The 16,453-nt window shown below is 42.2% G+C and overlaps 1 protein-coding gene across 4 annotated transcripts in view; it reads left to right on the top strand.

Moving 5' to 3' along the window:
- Positions 1-16,453, top strand: part of LYPD6B (LY6/PLAUR domain containing 6B) — a 139,060-nt gene that overhangs the window by 63,417 nt on the left and 59,190 nt on the right. The window contains exon 1 of one of the 4 annotated variants that reach the window (XM_017879094.1): positions 630-647. The exons of the other annotated variants lie outside the window; for them this stretch is intronic. The gene's annotated coding sequence lies outside the window, so the exon portion shown is untranslated. Of the gene's footprint in view, positions 1-629; positions 648-16,453 lie in introns of those variants that run through there. 4 annotated transcript variants of the gene reach the window in all.

Raw genomic sequence — 16,453 nt, 5'->3', positions numbered from 1 at the left:
TGAGGGAGGCTCTGTGGCCGTGGGACCCTCCTGGCCAGGTGTGGGTATAATCTCCTGGTGTGCCCGTTTGCTTAAAGCGCAGTATTGGGGTGGGAATACCCGATTTTCCAGGTGCTGTGTGTCTCAGTTCCCCTGGCTAGGAAAAGGGATTCTCTTCCCCCTTGCGCTTCCCAGGTGAGGCAATGCCTCGCCCTGCTTCAGCTCTCGCTGGTCGGGCTGCAGCAGCTGACCAGCACCGATTGTCCAGCACTCCCTAGTGAGATGACCCCAGTACCTCAGTTGAAAATGCAGAAATCACCGGTGTTCTGTGTCGCTCGCGCTGGGAATTGGAGACTGGAGCTGTTCCTATTCGGCCATCTTAAGTTATTCTCTGGATTATGAAGTTTTATCTTATTCTTCTTTTACCCCCCATACCTAATTGGAAGCTGTATTAATTTTAATTTCCTAGGTCAGCTGTAAGAAAGTAATACAATCTGGATGGTTCAGAACAATAGAAATTTATTTTCTTATAGTGCTGGGTGTTAGAAGTCTGAAATCAAGATGTCAGCAAGGCCATGCTTCCTCTAAGATCTATAGAGAAATCTTTCTTCTCCTCTTTCCAGCTTCTGGTGGCTTGTTGGCAGTCTTTGGTGTTCCCTGGTTTGCAGGTGCGTGACTCCAGTCTTGTCTGCACAGTGAGTTGGTAGCTGCTGGAGAGACGAAAGTACTAATTTAGAACTCTCACATCTGTACTGTTATAATCGTTAACTGATAACATCGAGACTTAGTCTGCTATCACTTACCTTATGGATTCCTGTATAAGAAACCCTGTTGTGTATTAAAAACTTCTGCTCAGCTTTTAAAAAATACTGGTGTTCTGGCCAAGTTCACTTAAGACGAGTTAAATTGGAATCTTGTTTGGCGTGACTCTGGGCATTGGCTTTTATTGAAAGTTCCCCGGGTGATTTCATCACTCAGCCAGGGTGCAGACCCATCGCGGGGAGACAATCTGGACAAATGTGTATTGAGTGCCAGCCGGGTGCAGCCAGCACTGCACCGGGCTTGGGAGGTGCTCCTGAGGAAGACCCATGGGGCAGCTGCCTTGCTTTTTTCCAGGAATGGGGTGATGTAACATTTACTGAGGATCTTACACCAGGGGCTCAGTTAATATTTGTTCATTGGTTGATTGAATCGCAGATCACTGGTAAGGGGTCTGGGATATGAGTGAAAGAAGTTTTGAATGAGAAGGAAATTGGAGAGTGCCAGCCAAATATTACATTAGGGGAACAGGACAGGAGATACTGCATCCTTAAAATGCAAACCTTGCTTTTGCCACTTTCTTTTGTGTGTGTTGTATATAATGCTTATCAACCTCTCCCCTCATAGACAACTTTTTCTTATTTCCTGTTTTTTTTAAAATAAATGTTTTAATTTTAGAGACAGGGTCTCACTATTTTGCCCAGGCTAGCCTTAAACTCCTGGTCTCAAGTGATCCTCCCTTCTTAGCCCCCCGAGCAGCTGGGACTACAAGGGCATGGCACTACACCTGGTTTCCTGCCCTCTTGAACTAAATATTTTTAAATCGACTTTTTCCTTTTTCATCTGATTACAAGCTACATATCTTAATTGTATTCTTTAGGGAATACCCTTAGTTTTAGAAATTAATAAACTTTTTACTTTAGAATAGTTATAGATGTATGGAGAAGTAAAAAAGATAGTACAAAGAGTTCACATATACCCCACACTCAGTTTCTGGTATTATTCACATCTTCCATCAGTATGATACATTTTTCACAATTAATGAGACAATAATGATACATTATTATTAGTTAACATCCATATTTATTCAGATTTCCTTAGATCTTTTCCTTTTGTCCATTATTTCCCCCATGATCCCATCTATGATATTACATGTATGGACTACACTTTTAAAAAGATGCATAAATCCACTTATTTCCCAGGAAAGTTTAACTTAATAGGTAGTTTCTATTTATATAAGATGAGACCATTAGCACACTCTAATTCCCCTTTGTTTTTCCATCTCAGCTTCTTGGCTCATTGTGTGTAAATTTTGGTTCCAACTTTAAGACAATGAGTTTATGATCTGGGCAGGGACCTTTGGTGAGAAATGGCAGTTCTTCTTGGTCTTCCTATGCTGAGGATGTGAGCGAAAACTACAGATCTATACCATGTTTTGACTATACCATTTGAAAAGTTTAGAAATTTGTGTTCTAAAATTGTAACATGTGATGCAAAACAACAACAACAACAAAATCGTCACACCTCCGTCACCCTAAAACAATGACAAGGGAAATTAGCTATGGGTGACAATAACTTGTCTTATCAATCGCAGCAGATCTCTCCTTACAATTGTCTCTTCTGAGAAGCATAAAGACAGAATCACCAGGAGATGCAGTAAATAACCCCCACAGAATTTAATTGTTTTTAAATTGCAATTATAACTGATTAAATGCTAAGATGTGAACAGCTGCGCAAGAATATTTAACAGATTTCTTGGCATCATCCCCACTTTGGATATTACTTTTAAAAGGCTAGCTATGGAAATAAGTAGTGAGTGGTTATTTTATGCTTTTCACATCAGAAACTGAAAAAACAACCTGAAAATTGGCAAAGAAAAGATTCTCTGTTTTTTTTTTTTTTTTTTTAAGCCTCTCAAGTCAGTGGACAGCCGCAGCACTCAGCATAATTGGATAAATGTGGTCAGCAGGTCCTGCGAGATGAGATGAGATCAGTTCAAACTGCATGATAAGGGAGGTCTTTGTGGCAGATTCTTTCATCTAACATACATGTATTAACCTTCGACTGTGTACTCATCACTGTGTTAGAACTGGGGCCCCAGGGCAAAATAAATGATGACTTCTGCCTCAGAGGAGCTTGTAGTATGATGGGGGAGATGGACTGGTTCATCAGTGGCTTCAGCTTAATGCAGAGGATGGCAAACTATGGCCTGAAGCCAGCCTCCTGCCAGTTTCTGTATGGCCCACGAGCTCAGAATGACTTTTGTGAAGAAGAAAGAGAACAAGAATGGGGGTGGGGTCTTTGGGCACTGCCTTTTTTGACATTTCTTTCCAAAGTGGAACCTCTATCTGGCCCTTTAGATGAAAGGCTAGGTTTTGTTTTGTTTTGTTTTTTCGTTTTTGTTTTTTTGTGTATGTGTTGTTTTTTTTCTTTTTTAAGACAGAGCCTGCCCCGTCACCCAGGCTGGAGTGCAGTGGCGTGATCTTGGCTCACTGCGCTTTCCACCTCCTGCCTTAGCCTCCCAAGTAGCTGGGATTACAGGCACCCACTACCACACCTGGCTATTTTTTTAATTTTTAGTAGAAACGAGGTTTCACCATGTTGGCCCCACTGGTTTTAAACTCCTGGGCTCCTGCCTTAGCCTCTCAAGTAGCTGGGATTCTTCTGCCTTAGCCTCCCAAGTAGCTGGGATTACAGGCACCCACCACCACACCTGGCTAATTTTTGTATTTTTAGTAGAGGTGAGGTTTCACCATGTTGGCCCCATTGGTTTTGAACCCCTGGGGTCAAGTGATCCACCTGCCTCGGCTTCCCAAAGTGCTGGGATTACAAGCGTGAGCCATGGTGCCCGGCCAAGACTAGTAGTATTTTATAAGTAAGAATTACAGCATATTCCTGAGGCTAGGACAGCAAAACCTTTCTGTGGAAATTAGAGAAGTCACCCCCAGAAGAGGAGATACTATAGGAACAAACATTTAATGGCTTTTCCACTTGACATGCCTTCAAATACACAAACTTTCACGTCTTCCACCCCGATTTGTATTGAATTTGTTCTTTCCGCTTTTCCCTATGAAACCTGGTGTCAACTGCTCTACTTGTCACTGCCCATTGATTGTGTTTCCTAATACGAAATCTACAAATGGAGCTTCAGAGGTCCTGAGAACCCCTTAAACTGACAGTAACAGATGCATATGTGCATTTTTTCTGGGAAGAGGGGTTCATAGCCTCCATCAGATTCTTTAAGTGGTCTGTCCTTTGAAAATGTTGAGAAACAGTTTTAAATTAGACTTCTCAGAATTAAAATCAGTGCTACTGATGGTGGGTTCTGATTAGAACAGATTCAAGCAGAGGCATTATGAGTTTCCTTCTGTTAGTCCAGGCCAAGTTTCCAATAGCTTCATCCTTTCACAGGATATTTAGAGAGAAACCCTTCTCAAACTACTGGATTGCGTGCTTGGACGATAAATGCAGTTGTGCTCTTGAGGGGACCTGGGATATCACAGGATATCTGCCTGGATGCTCAAGAGAGCAGAGTCTGAGAAAAAGATTAAGATGCTAACAGTTTATTCGGAAGACACAGCCAAGGGGTGAGAGTGAGGGAAAAGAGAAGTGAGACAGGGGCAGATACAGTGAATGCACTGGGATACTTTATTGTGCTGACTGATGCCTTCCGGCAAGCCTGAAGAACCACATCTGTCTCTTCTGCAACTAATGCAGGAGGATCACAAGGAGGGGCCACATGTTGAAACAGCCCATAGAAGAGAGAAAGAGAGGTGGATGTATCTGCCAGCCTCCCTCTCTTCTCGCTTTTAACATCAGCAAAATTTTGTCCCGTGAGCCGCTAATGCTACTTCACTTGAAGTTGGCATCCTCCACCCATCAGAGACTTCTCAGGAAGCTCCATGGTGTTGCATTCTGGTCAATGCAAAACAGAGTGGTGACCCAGTGGAAAAGAGGGTGCCAATCAAAAGAAAGAGAAATAAAGGCAATGCTTTAAGGAATCCAGGAAGGTGCACAAGGTTTGTTCCTTGTAGTAGGGGAGGCAGACCTCTGAAGAAACAGCAGGTGACAGTTGGGGGAAAGGAACTTCTGGGCAGAGGAAACATGTGGCCAGAGGTGAAAACTGGAGAGGATAAGTTATGCAAGCTAGGGCAGGGAAGAAGACAGTTCTGCTGAGATGGCGTATTCATGCCTCCATCTGTATGTCCATCTGATATTCATTAAACCCCTTCTGTACCAATGATGATATGAGTGAACAAAAACAGACACGGTCCTATCCTCACAGAGCTTAATATCCAGTGCAAGGGACAGATATTAATCATGTCATTATACAAGCACATGCAAAATTGCAATGATGTGGCATGCTCATGGGAGAATGAAGAATGGACTGTGCTGTGAACCTTTATTAGGTGGAGTTAATCTTGGTGAGAGAGGCCAGGTTCTCCAGGCTGAGTGGTGCATACACTGAGATAGAAAGGAAGACTAAGAGTTAAGAGCAAGTGAAAGGGAGGAAGGGGCACTGTCGAGGAGAGGGGGGAATGCCGTATCCAGAGGCTCTGCAGAAGGATGGAGCGTGGCAAATGTGAACCTCAGAAAGAAGGCCGTGTGGATGAGGGAGAATGGCAGTGGCAAGATGGGAGGTAGGCAGCAGGGCCGGGCCACACCAGGCTGTGTGAAAGGAGTTTGCATTTGTCTGAGGAGCAGTGGGAGCCTTTGGAGGCATTTTTGTAGATAAGTATTAAAATCAGGTTAGGGGTCATTTGGAAAGCCCAGTAAAGAGAACCCCTAGATCTTAAAGACCCTCTCAGTTTAGACAGTCTTGGCTGAATTATGGCTGTTAGAGACCACTCCTCAGAGACTCCAAATATTAACAACCCCAAGGATGTGTGAAGGAAAAGCAACTCCAGGAAAATTCCGATAGTAACAAACAATAGGCATTGGAGACTTTAGGGCTGGTAGCTGTGGGATTAGAAGACCCTTGTGCTTACCTGCTGGAACATATTTCAGACACTGTAGAATCTTCTATAAATTATTTTTATCTTTTATTTCTTCACAACACTGTCAGGTAGGGCACAAGAAACTCAAGGTGCACACATGGAAAGTTCTGGAATTGTATCACAAATACGGGCACCCTCCTGAGGCCTCATCCCTCCAGTAGGATTGCTGGGGATGGTCAGATGAAGGGCTCCTTCCACACGGTCTGAGACTCCAGGGCAGGGAAGCAGAACCCCAACTTCTCAGCGGTTCCCAGAGCATTGACTCAGATTCTCTTTGAGCCTTGCTTTGCCCAAGGCCCTGATGCCTACTCTGCTTCCAAGAGGTTTGGGGGTTGATATGTGGCCCCAGACTCTACATGTTCAAAAGAAAGCAAAAACAAAACAAAAAATGAAGCAGAAACCCCATGGTGAAGCAATTTGAGGAGGAAGAGCTATTATCAATCCAACTACGAAGTTACCTTAATTTGTGATAAACAGGGTAACCCAAGTCATTAATCCGGGGGAGGGTATTGCTGAAGGACAGGCTTTTCTGCCTCTTGAAAAGCTTTGAGAGGAATTTAAATGAATTCTCATCTGATAGGAATTTATTTATGTATTGTGACTACCTCCAGTCAGATCATACTGTGTGATGCTTTGTTTGAGGGTTTGTTTGTGTATGTGTGTGTGTGTGTGTGTGTGTGTGTGTGTGTGTGTGTGTTTTGGAGACAGGGTCTCTCCCTGTCACCCAGGCTAGAGTGCAATGGCACAGTCTCAGTTCACTGCAGCCTCCACCTTCCAGGTTGAAGTGATTCTCCCCCTGCAGCCTCCGGAGTATCTGGGATTACAGACGAGTGCCACCACGCCTGGCTAATTTTTGTATTTTTAGTACAGACAGGGTTTCACCATGTTGGCCAGGCTGGTCTCAAACTCCTAACCACAGGTGATCCACTCATCTTGGCCTCCCAAAGTGCTGGGTTTACAGGCATGAGCCACCGTGCCCAGCCTTGTATGATGCTTCGATGTGACTACAAGAAGCTTCAAGATTGAGTAGGGCAGGTTTGGCTGATTGACTGATTGCAAATTTATCCACATGGGCCTGTGTGTGTGTGTGTGTGTGTGTGTGTGTGTGTGGTGTTTTGAGTGTGTGTGTGTATAGTCAGAAATGATGGTAGTCATGTTTCTGAACTATGGGTAGTTTCCATTCTTCTTCTGTTTTCAGGATATTCAAGATGGCTAATGGAGCAAATCTCTCTTGACCCATTTTGCCTGTCAGTTCAGTACACAATCCGGCAAAGGAAGTATCTCTATGCAATATCGCAGTGCCTCCCGTTCTCTGGAATGCCCTGCATTTTCCTTTCTGAATTGAGCAGCTGCATGTCAAAATTGATTTAACATGTCAAATCTTGGATATTTCTTCTAAAAGCTTTTAGGTGAACCCTTGCTTAGTAATTCTAAACTGTGTTACATCTTTCCAAGGAAAAGAAATGCAGGACTTCACAGTTGGATTTGGACAAATTGGAGGCTTTTAGGAAAGAGTCATAAAAGTGATTAAGGGCTGGAGGGAGTGACTGAAAAGAGATTAAAGGAGTGAAATTCGGACCTTTGCCAAACTACAGATGTGGGGCGAGCAGAGGGCAAAACACTTAGAAGATGATAAAATGTTGGGGAAGGAAGAGGGGCTGTTTCAAGGCTCTTAATCTCTTTTTGGGTCATGGACCTTTTGTAAATTCATTGTAGCTCTGAACCATCTCCTTAGAGGGATGTCCAGGCTCATACGTTTTTGGCCTATCTCTTTTCTCACTCTAGTTTCCAGACATGTGGTGTTATCATGTAAGTCAGAAATGGCCAGCCCTTTTGTTATTTCAATAGAGGCTAGAAATATAGACTTTAGTGTGAATGTCTCCATTTTAAAAAACTGTGTTAGCCAAACTAAACACCTCTCTGGGCCATTGTACCCTCTAGATTGCCAGTTTGCCTCCTCTTGTTTAGAGCAGTGCTGAGGAAGCCTGGATGCAATGGCTCACAGGTGTGACAAGAGCCCTTGGCTGACCTGAAAAGAGTAGGATTATGGGACAGTGGATGAACATGTGTTTTACAGACTTCTACAACCTGCAGTCTTATTGAGCAACACCAAATCAAATATGTAATTAGAAATGATGCTAAGTGCTGTGAAGAGGTGGTGAGTGCTGTATATGAGGGAGAGTACCCAGGGAACTAACCAAAGCAGAAGAGGGCGTGGAAAGACCTTTAAGAAAGTAGCTAAACTGAAACCTGAAGGATACATTGACAAGGGGTGGGGGGAGGAAGAACATTCCAGGCATTTGGTGTTACACAAGAATGACCAGAGGTCTATGAGGTTGATGAAAAAGTAATGGCAGTTTTCACCATTAAAAGTAATGGCAAAATTGCAATTACTTTTGCACCAACCTAATAGAAGGAACTTGAATTATGTGTCTTCACATGTTATTTTCTTCATTTATAGGTAAAAAACAAAGCCCAAACCAAGAAACTAAGCTCTCTAGAAAGTTTTACAAGAGTTAATTTTGTGTGTGATTTTTATATTCTATTTTTCTTTCATTCATAGTTTATTGAGCATAAATTAGTCTCCTGCTATACTCAAATCCTACACACACACACACACACACACACACACACACACCCCATGTCCTGTCTGCATAGTAATTGCTGGCCCTATTAATCTTAGTTGATTTTTCAAACATTCAACTTACATTTTTAAAATAACTACTGAATGCAAATTCCTGTAGAAGGTACAAAGGAAGTACCTGCCTTTGAGGAATTCATATTCCAAGCAGCCAGGGAAGACTTCTGTACAAAGAACAAGAATGTATCACATGCACCATAATGTGGGTTCCTTGATTAAATTCTTTTCTCACCCTCCCTAACCCCCTGCTTCATTCCCTATGTATAACCAACCTCCCCTACTTCTAATTGTAAAAGAACATCTTCAACTTCCCTTCATAATGTCTACTCTCAGAAAGTATCCATGAATCAATCCTTCCCCTTTCTTTATCTCTGTGCAACCTCTAAAGGGCATATAATAGAAGCCTTGTGATCCACATCCTTTAGTCCTGCTCTGTGGAGACCACCTTCCTTTATTGTTGTAGCTGTTTCTTTTGGTATTGACCTCTGCATTTGTCTTATCAGTTTTGGATGTTATCTATCACCTTTTGTTATACCAAAAGGCTCTAGTTAAATTAGTGGTAACAATTGACATTATTATAATTCTGCAGTTTTGTCACTGCTTACCCAACATGTACTGTGATCACCTACTCTCTTTCTTGTACATCTTCTCACTTTACCTAGAGATTATTATTGACTGAGTATATGTAAACATCATTGCTATAAGCGGCTTGGAGCCCTGACTTCTCTTGCGTTAATGTGGATGGGTTGCTCTGTATGATTGGTGTGGAGCTGTTGTATTGCTGTTTCCCTTTGTGGTGGTTCTTTGTTACGATATTCTTGTTTTCTGAATCCATCATCCTCTTTATTTGCTTACTCTTTTGTTTTGCTGGTACACACCCCCTGATTTCTTCCTAGGCATCTTTTAATAGGAGGTCAAATTCTTGACCCCTTGCATATCTAAAAGTATCTTTAATTCTGTATCAGAAAAATTATCTCTCAAGTTTAAGGGTTGAACAAAGAGTGAAATAGTTTGTTGTTTGTTTGTTTTAAGATTTTGTAGTTACTTTCCATGCTTTTCTATATATGTGGCTATGGAAAAGTCTGATGTCATTTTGGTTTGTGATCATTTATTTGTAATTTTTTCCCCTTCTTCTCCAGAAACTTTTGAAATTTTCTCTGGTTCTGAAATTTTACAATAACGTACATGTATTTTTTTCATTCATTTTGCTGGGCCTTCTCTGAGCCCTTTCAAACTGGAGACTCATGTATTTTAGTAGTAGAAAATTAAAAATATATATTTATTTGATTATTTCTTAGCTTATATTTTTCTTCCCTTTGGTTGTTTCTAGAATTTGTTTGGCTCATGTACTGATCTTCTGTGCCTTTATCATTTCCCTTCACAAATGTTTCTACTTTCTGAAAGATTTCTTTGACATCATCTTTAACCCTTCTACTGATTTTTTAAAAATTTCTAACTTCTTTTTACTTCTAAGAGTCCTACCCTATTCTCATTATTCCTTTTACAAAGAAATATTGCATCTATAAAACAATAACCAGATGATATTTTTATCTTTTGAGAAAAAAATACATAGTTTTCATATGCCTTATTGTCTCTGAGGTCCATGTATTATTTGTTATTTTTGTACCCACTTTTTCATGTGGGAGGTTTACCTCCAATGTCTGGTGATCTTGGGCTGTCTTTAAGCTGAAAGTTCAGTATCAATAGGTGGGGCTCTCCTGTAGGCACTGTATGGTAGGTATGTATGGTGTCCTCTGGGGCCCTGTAGTTTCTCCAGAGAATTCTCCAGTCTCCTGGAGGAGGGAGGCCAGGTAGGAAGGAGGACACAGGGAGAAGGCTGTGTTTCTGCAGCTGTATAGGTGCGGGGTCCTTCAGTATTCAGACTGTGGCTGAATCTCCCAGTTCTCAGTGTCATACTTTATCCACTGCTTCATTTTACCTGACGCTTTCAAGTCCAGAGAACCTTCTAGTTAAAGTTTTCCAAAGGAGAAAGCTCCTTTAGTCTTCTATAGGATCAGGGCCATGCCATATAGGGCTCAGGAGATGCTCTGGAGGTCTAAGTTGTTCTCTCTACTTTTTAAAAATCACCTTGTTTTCAACCTAAGATTCACCCCTGCCTTCTTGCCAATGGATGTCCTTAGGTGCCAAACTCCTAGGGATTCTATAGAATAAGTTAGCTTGCTTCTTGGTGTCTTGTTAGCAAGCTGTTGGAGAATGGAGACGTGTTGTATTGTTATTTGTACTTTTCTGTATATATTAAGCAATTTGGAAACTCTCCAGGTGATTCTGATGCACATCCCAGCTTGGTTTCTGCGATGCTGTGTAAATGGTCATCTGAAAATGCAGATGTGGCTATATCACACCTGTGCTCCAAAGCCTTCTGTGGCTCCCATCTCCTGTAGACTAAATTTCAAATTCCTTATTGTGGTATTCCAGATGCTGGCCTCACTTTCTAGCCTTGCCTTCTACTACTCACCATTCTGTGCTTTTTGCAGATGCTTTTGGTTCTATATTTAACTCTTTTCCCTCACTCTCTGACATTTGCTCATCAATATATTGTTTCTCCTTCAAGACCTATTTTAAGTTCTACCTCCTTCATAAAACTCCTTTCTTTTGAAAAGCTTTCTTTTCTGTGCTCCCTACATAATTTCATTTATATTTCTTTTATGATACTTAGAATATTATGGTATAGGTCATTGTTACTCACTTTTATGCTTATCGCATTCTCCCTGGTCCCCAAATGCAAGCTTCTTAAAGGCAAGGACTGTATTATTCACCCGTTCTATATATCTTTTACTGATCAAATATTTATGAGTGCATGTCATATGCAAGGCCCTGTGCTAGATCATGGGGTATGTAAGTAACTAAAGCGGAGTTATATTACCCAGGGTCCTGGTTACCCCAGAAAGGGGCTCTTTCCTATTCATTTTCATGAAGCCAACACACAAAACCAAAAGTGAGTGTCAGGCACCACAGGCTTTAGTCAATGGCTATGGAATTGGACAAGTTGGAGTGTAGCTCACAAATCAACTTCTTGATTCCTACGAACTGGAAGTTACAGATATGGGGCATCCTTAATGAAGGGGCTGGGCATTAAGAACAGTAGGAGGCATATTCATGCTTTTTTCTTCGAAAGGGATAAAGATTTTCTAGGAATCAAAGAGTTTCCTTTATTTTGTCCTTTTTTCGTCTCATCCAGTCATTGTCATTGTGATTGTCAACCGTCTTAGCACTAGTGGGAGTGTCATTCGGTATGGAAATTGAATTATAATGAAGCTAGAGGTTCTTCAGAGGTTGAGTAAGCTGCCTAAGAAGGAACTTCTGACCACAGACATCCTGTTTCCTAAAAATAAGCAGGGTTAAAGCTCAGTAGGCATTTACATAAACATTGGGCAAGAAAAGTGGGGTAGGGGTCCAGCTAAGTCACCTAGGCATTGCAGTGGGTAACAGTTCCATCTATATTCTGCCATGAGACTTATGGCAAGTGCTCTAAGGAAGCACTAAGTCCCCTAATGGAGCAGTAAATACCCTAAGGGAGGAGAAAACAAGAATCCCTCATCTGTCAAGCATGCTGTTAAATTTTAAAAGGAGGAATCCAGTGTGGATGATAAAAGCTGAACAGGGTCTTTTAGATGAGTTGTTTTGAGCTGGGCTTTTCTGTGTAAGATATTAACAAGGAACACGGGTTGAGATAGGGGCTTCTTGAATCAATGAATAAATCCCAGGCAGAGTCCTCCGAGACTTGGAGGACTTGTCCTCTATTTAAGGACAGCCAGTCATCTGTTTTGACCAGGGCTTGGACCAAATGGAGGACAGCAGTGGAAAATAAGCTTGTGAGAGGGGTTTGGGACCCATTCTAGTGGGCCTGGGTGCTTGGTTATAAATAGATTGGGTTTTATTTGGTTCAATGCCACTGAAAGCTTTTGGACAGTGTCATGGGATGGTCGGGATCTGTTTAAGGCAATAGTATGTGGTATGATCAGTAAAGGAAACTGGGAGAATAGTTAAGAAGTCTTAGCCGGATGCGGTGGCTCATGTCTGTAATCCCAGCACTTTGGGAGGCTGAGGAAGGCAGATCATGAGGTCGGGAGATCGAGACCATCCTGGCCAACATGGTGAAACACCGTCTCTAGTAAAATATAAAAAAATTAGCCAGGTGTGATGGTGCGTTCCTATAGTCCCAGCTACTTGGGAGGCTGAGGCAGGGAAACTGCTCGAACCTGGGAGGCGGAGATTGCAGTGAGCCGAGATCGTGCCACTGCACTCCAGCCTGGCGACAGAGTGAGATTCTGTGACAAAAGGAAAAAAAAAAAAAAAAAAAGTCTTGACCTGGTCTAAGACAGGTGATCCCAGCTGGGGCCAGGGTGATTGTGATGGCAGGCATGGAAAAGAGAGGACAGGCATGATCACTTTTGCAGGGCACAGCTGATTCAGTTGTCCTTCATTACTGTGGATTATGGAATTTATTGGCATTGGGGAGCAACAAGGTGAGAGCCCTTGAAGATGACTCAAGAATTCAGCCTGGCTCCTGACTAGGAGGATGGTGATTCTAATAATATGAAGAGAATGGGTAAGAAGATGGAGTTTTGTGGTAAAGATGATGTCTTCTCGTTTTGAATATTATAATGGATTTGTATCTCCTCTCCCCGCGGCCCCCCCGCCCCCCGAAAAAATCCAAGTCCCAACCTCTGGTATGTTTGCAGATGTGATTAAGAATCTCAGGATGAGCTCATCCTGGATTGAGTATGGACCCTAGGTCCAATGACTGGTGTCCTTTTAAGAGAAATGAGGGGACACACAGACCCAAGGGGAAGGACATGTGAAGAAAAGGCAGAGATTGGAGTTATGTAGCCGAAGCATGGCAACGATTGTTAGAACTACCAGAAACTAGGAGGAGAGAGGGCTGGAACACATCTTCCTCTGAGCCTCCAGAATGAACCAACCCTGCTAGCATCTTTGACTATGGCCTTCTGGCCCTTCAGAAATGTAAGAATCGATTTCTGTTGTTTTAAGCCACCATTTTTTTTTTTTTTTTTTTTTGGTAATTTGTTATAGCAGACCTAGGAAACTAATTCAGATTATGTTCAGATTTAAACATAGAGCACAAGCATTTACCAACCAGCTCCTCCTAAACTTTGTTATTTTATGTGATCCACTGAAAAGATAGATATTCATTGAGAAGATCCTGTTGCTGATGTTAGCAACATTTGGTGATGTGGATGGGGTGGGGTGGGGAGAGTGGCGGAGTGATGTTATTCAAAAATGAGGCAGGTACAGTAGATTTGCTTCCCTACAGGAAAAACTATTTCAACAGCAAGAAGCAATCAGTAATTGAGCATTTATTGAGTTTCTATTTTGTGTCCAGTGCTATATGCTAGGTACTGAAAGAGATACAAGTTAATACAATTCCATATGGACTTCCCAAATACTCACAATCCAACAATTGAAACAAAACCATTTAGCAAAGCTAATACATAACCAATTGGTAAGGGAAATAAGGAATATTGAACTGCATATGGAAGCTTTGTTTCTTTTTTATTAATTGGATACTTGATTTTTTTAAAAAAAATCTACCATCGAGTTTGAGATTCTGTTACAAAGTCACTCAGTGTCAAGGGTATGTTTCTTGATCCCTTAAAGTAAAATTACCTCTTGGTTTGAGGCATGATGCATGCTGAATTACCACAGGAGCCCTGAAACTTGCAGGCTGAGAAATCATCCTTTTGCTTCTCACTTCCTTACTAGGAAAATGCTCTGCAGCCTGCAGAATCAGCAGCCGGCAGAAGCACAATCACCCTCTGGTCATGGGAACTGAATGCATTCATGGACTGTCTTATCTAAATGGTTTGACAAGTTCTCTATTCACCTGGCTAATTGCATCAGGCCCTCTCCTTTTCCTTCCACTGCTGCAACTTGGCAGATACAAGTGTCAGTATTGCCCTGCGGCTGCAATGTGCCCTGGATGAGAACTCCCAGCCCATCACTACAGCCTGGAGAGAACCAAGGGCCTTGTTTGCTGCCCCAGGGAGTGCTGGAGGGCATTACTTCTAATAACAAAGGAAATTTTGTATTCATTTGTGGATACTTCTGGGTAAAACTGCGCTCAGCTTGTATCGGCTTTGTCTGGAGGCTGGGGAGCAAGACCAGGGAGTGTAATGGATCTAGGACATGAGGACAGGTTAAGTGATCCCTCATTCTACCACTGTCACTGTGACTTGCCTCCCAGCAGTCCATTTTATTTTATTCCCCCTCTGAATACACTGCAATCTCCTTTGAGCCATAGGATTGGGAGTCGGACCTAATGCCCACCTATGCTATAGGTCAAACATTGTCTGTGGAGGCTGTAGAAATTAACTTTGGTGTTCTTGGCTCCCAGCACTGACAAAGGACATCAATCACTTCTCCTGTGTAAACTCTTCCAGTGAAGGAAAAAGTGATTACTTATGAATCAAGCCTTGAGGCAACTGGGAGTCTTTTTGTTGCTGATAGTGTCTTACTCTGGACTTGCTTCTGTAATGTGCAAGGATTTTTGCCCCTACTCTTCCTTTTCTTTTCAGAAAGAGAGGAAACTATGATTGGTTAAGGCATCTGAGCCAGCCCTGGGTGTCAAGGTAAGAGAAGTGAGGATACAATTTTTGAAAACAGCATCCCAAAGATGCTGTTTGCAGTGGAACCTCTAGTCAGCACAGAGCATTTGAGAAGGGTGCGGAACAGTCCCATGCTATGGAGATCAGAGGGCGTGGAGAAGGCAGTGGTCTCCTGTTTCGGAGTCGGGATCTTCACGATGTTTATGAGGTGTTCCTGTTTGTCACTTTCTTTGGATTTAGAGATTACCCTGCTTGGGGATAAGGGAATGAATGACAGTGAGGTCCTTGAGTAGGACACAGAGTGTCCCTGTGACTTTTCCAGACTTTTCCCTGGGAAGCCTGGCAATCGGAGGGGAAAGAGAAAGGAAGGTGTATTAGCTCAGGCTTCCACAACAAAGCACCACAGGTGATGTGGCTTAAATAAGAGAAATTTATTTTCTCATACTTCTGGAAGCTGAAAGTTCAAAATCAAGGTGTCAAGTCAGCAAGGTTGGGTCTTTCTGAGGCCTGTCTCCACAGCCTGTGGCTGGTCTTCTCCCTCTGTCTTCATATTTTCTTCCATCAGTAGGTCTGTGTCCCTATTTCTATTGGACACCTATTGGATTAGATTAGGGCCCACCCATACGACCTCATTTTAAATTAATTACCTCTTAAAACTCTCCAAATACAGTCACATTCTGAGGTGCTGGGGATTAGGACTTCAACATATTAATCTGGTGTGGTAGGGTCGGGGTACGCAATTCAGCCCACAATAGAAGGGAATTGTCATTCTACAAGTTCAAGTTCAATTTCATAACTGATAAACGTTGATTGCCTTATTGGGGTTCTTACCTTTGAGAATTGGATTCAGGCCAATGGGACTTTTTTTGGGAGGAGTAGGGGTGTGGTTGTACATCAAAAAGGCCTGAATTAACTTAATTACACTTGGAGGGTAGGAATGGTATTTACAGTTAAAAGTTTAGCGCTCAAATTGTGCATCTCATCTATCCAGAATACGTATTACTGATGTCCTGAGATGGAGTAAGTAATTACTTGGTACAGAGAGCTGAGTGCCTTTTTCATTCAGGGGCTCCTGATTAGGCTAACTTGAGATCCTTTGTATTAGCATCCTAGTTTCAGCCTGTTGGGGTCCAGCTTCTGCAGCCTATGGGAACGTCTCCTGTTTTAGAGGCAAAGGACTGCTTATATACTAAAAAGAACAATCTTAACCGTATTCATTTTGTCTTTAAAAAAAAAAAAAAGAAACAAAACAAACAAACAAAAAAAACCTGTTGCTCTAGAAGTCAGTCTTTAAAAACACACAGGAGGAATTCCAGACTTAATTCTCTATAATTTTCTACGACAGCTTTTGTTGTTTAAATGGCATGTTCCCAACTACCTGAACACAAAAGTAGTGAATGAACTTAAACTCAGCCAAGTGCTAACAATCTGAGATGACAGCAGATCCTCCCAGCTGAGAAGTTTATGCTGAACAAAGTGGCCTGAATCCT

Source organism: Rhinopithecus bieti, unplaced genomic scaffold (assembly GCF_001698545.2).
Source record: "Rhinopithecus bieti isolate Rb0 unplaced genomic scaffold, ASM169854v2 scaffold_11587, whole genome shotgun sequence".
NCBI lineage: Eukaryota > Metazoa > Chordata > Mammalia > Primates > Cercopithecidae > Rhinopithecus > Rhinopithecus bieti.
The sequence above is the reverse complement of the archived record's forward strand: the minus strand, read 5'-3'. Positions and strand labels throughout refer to the sequence as shown.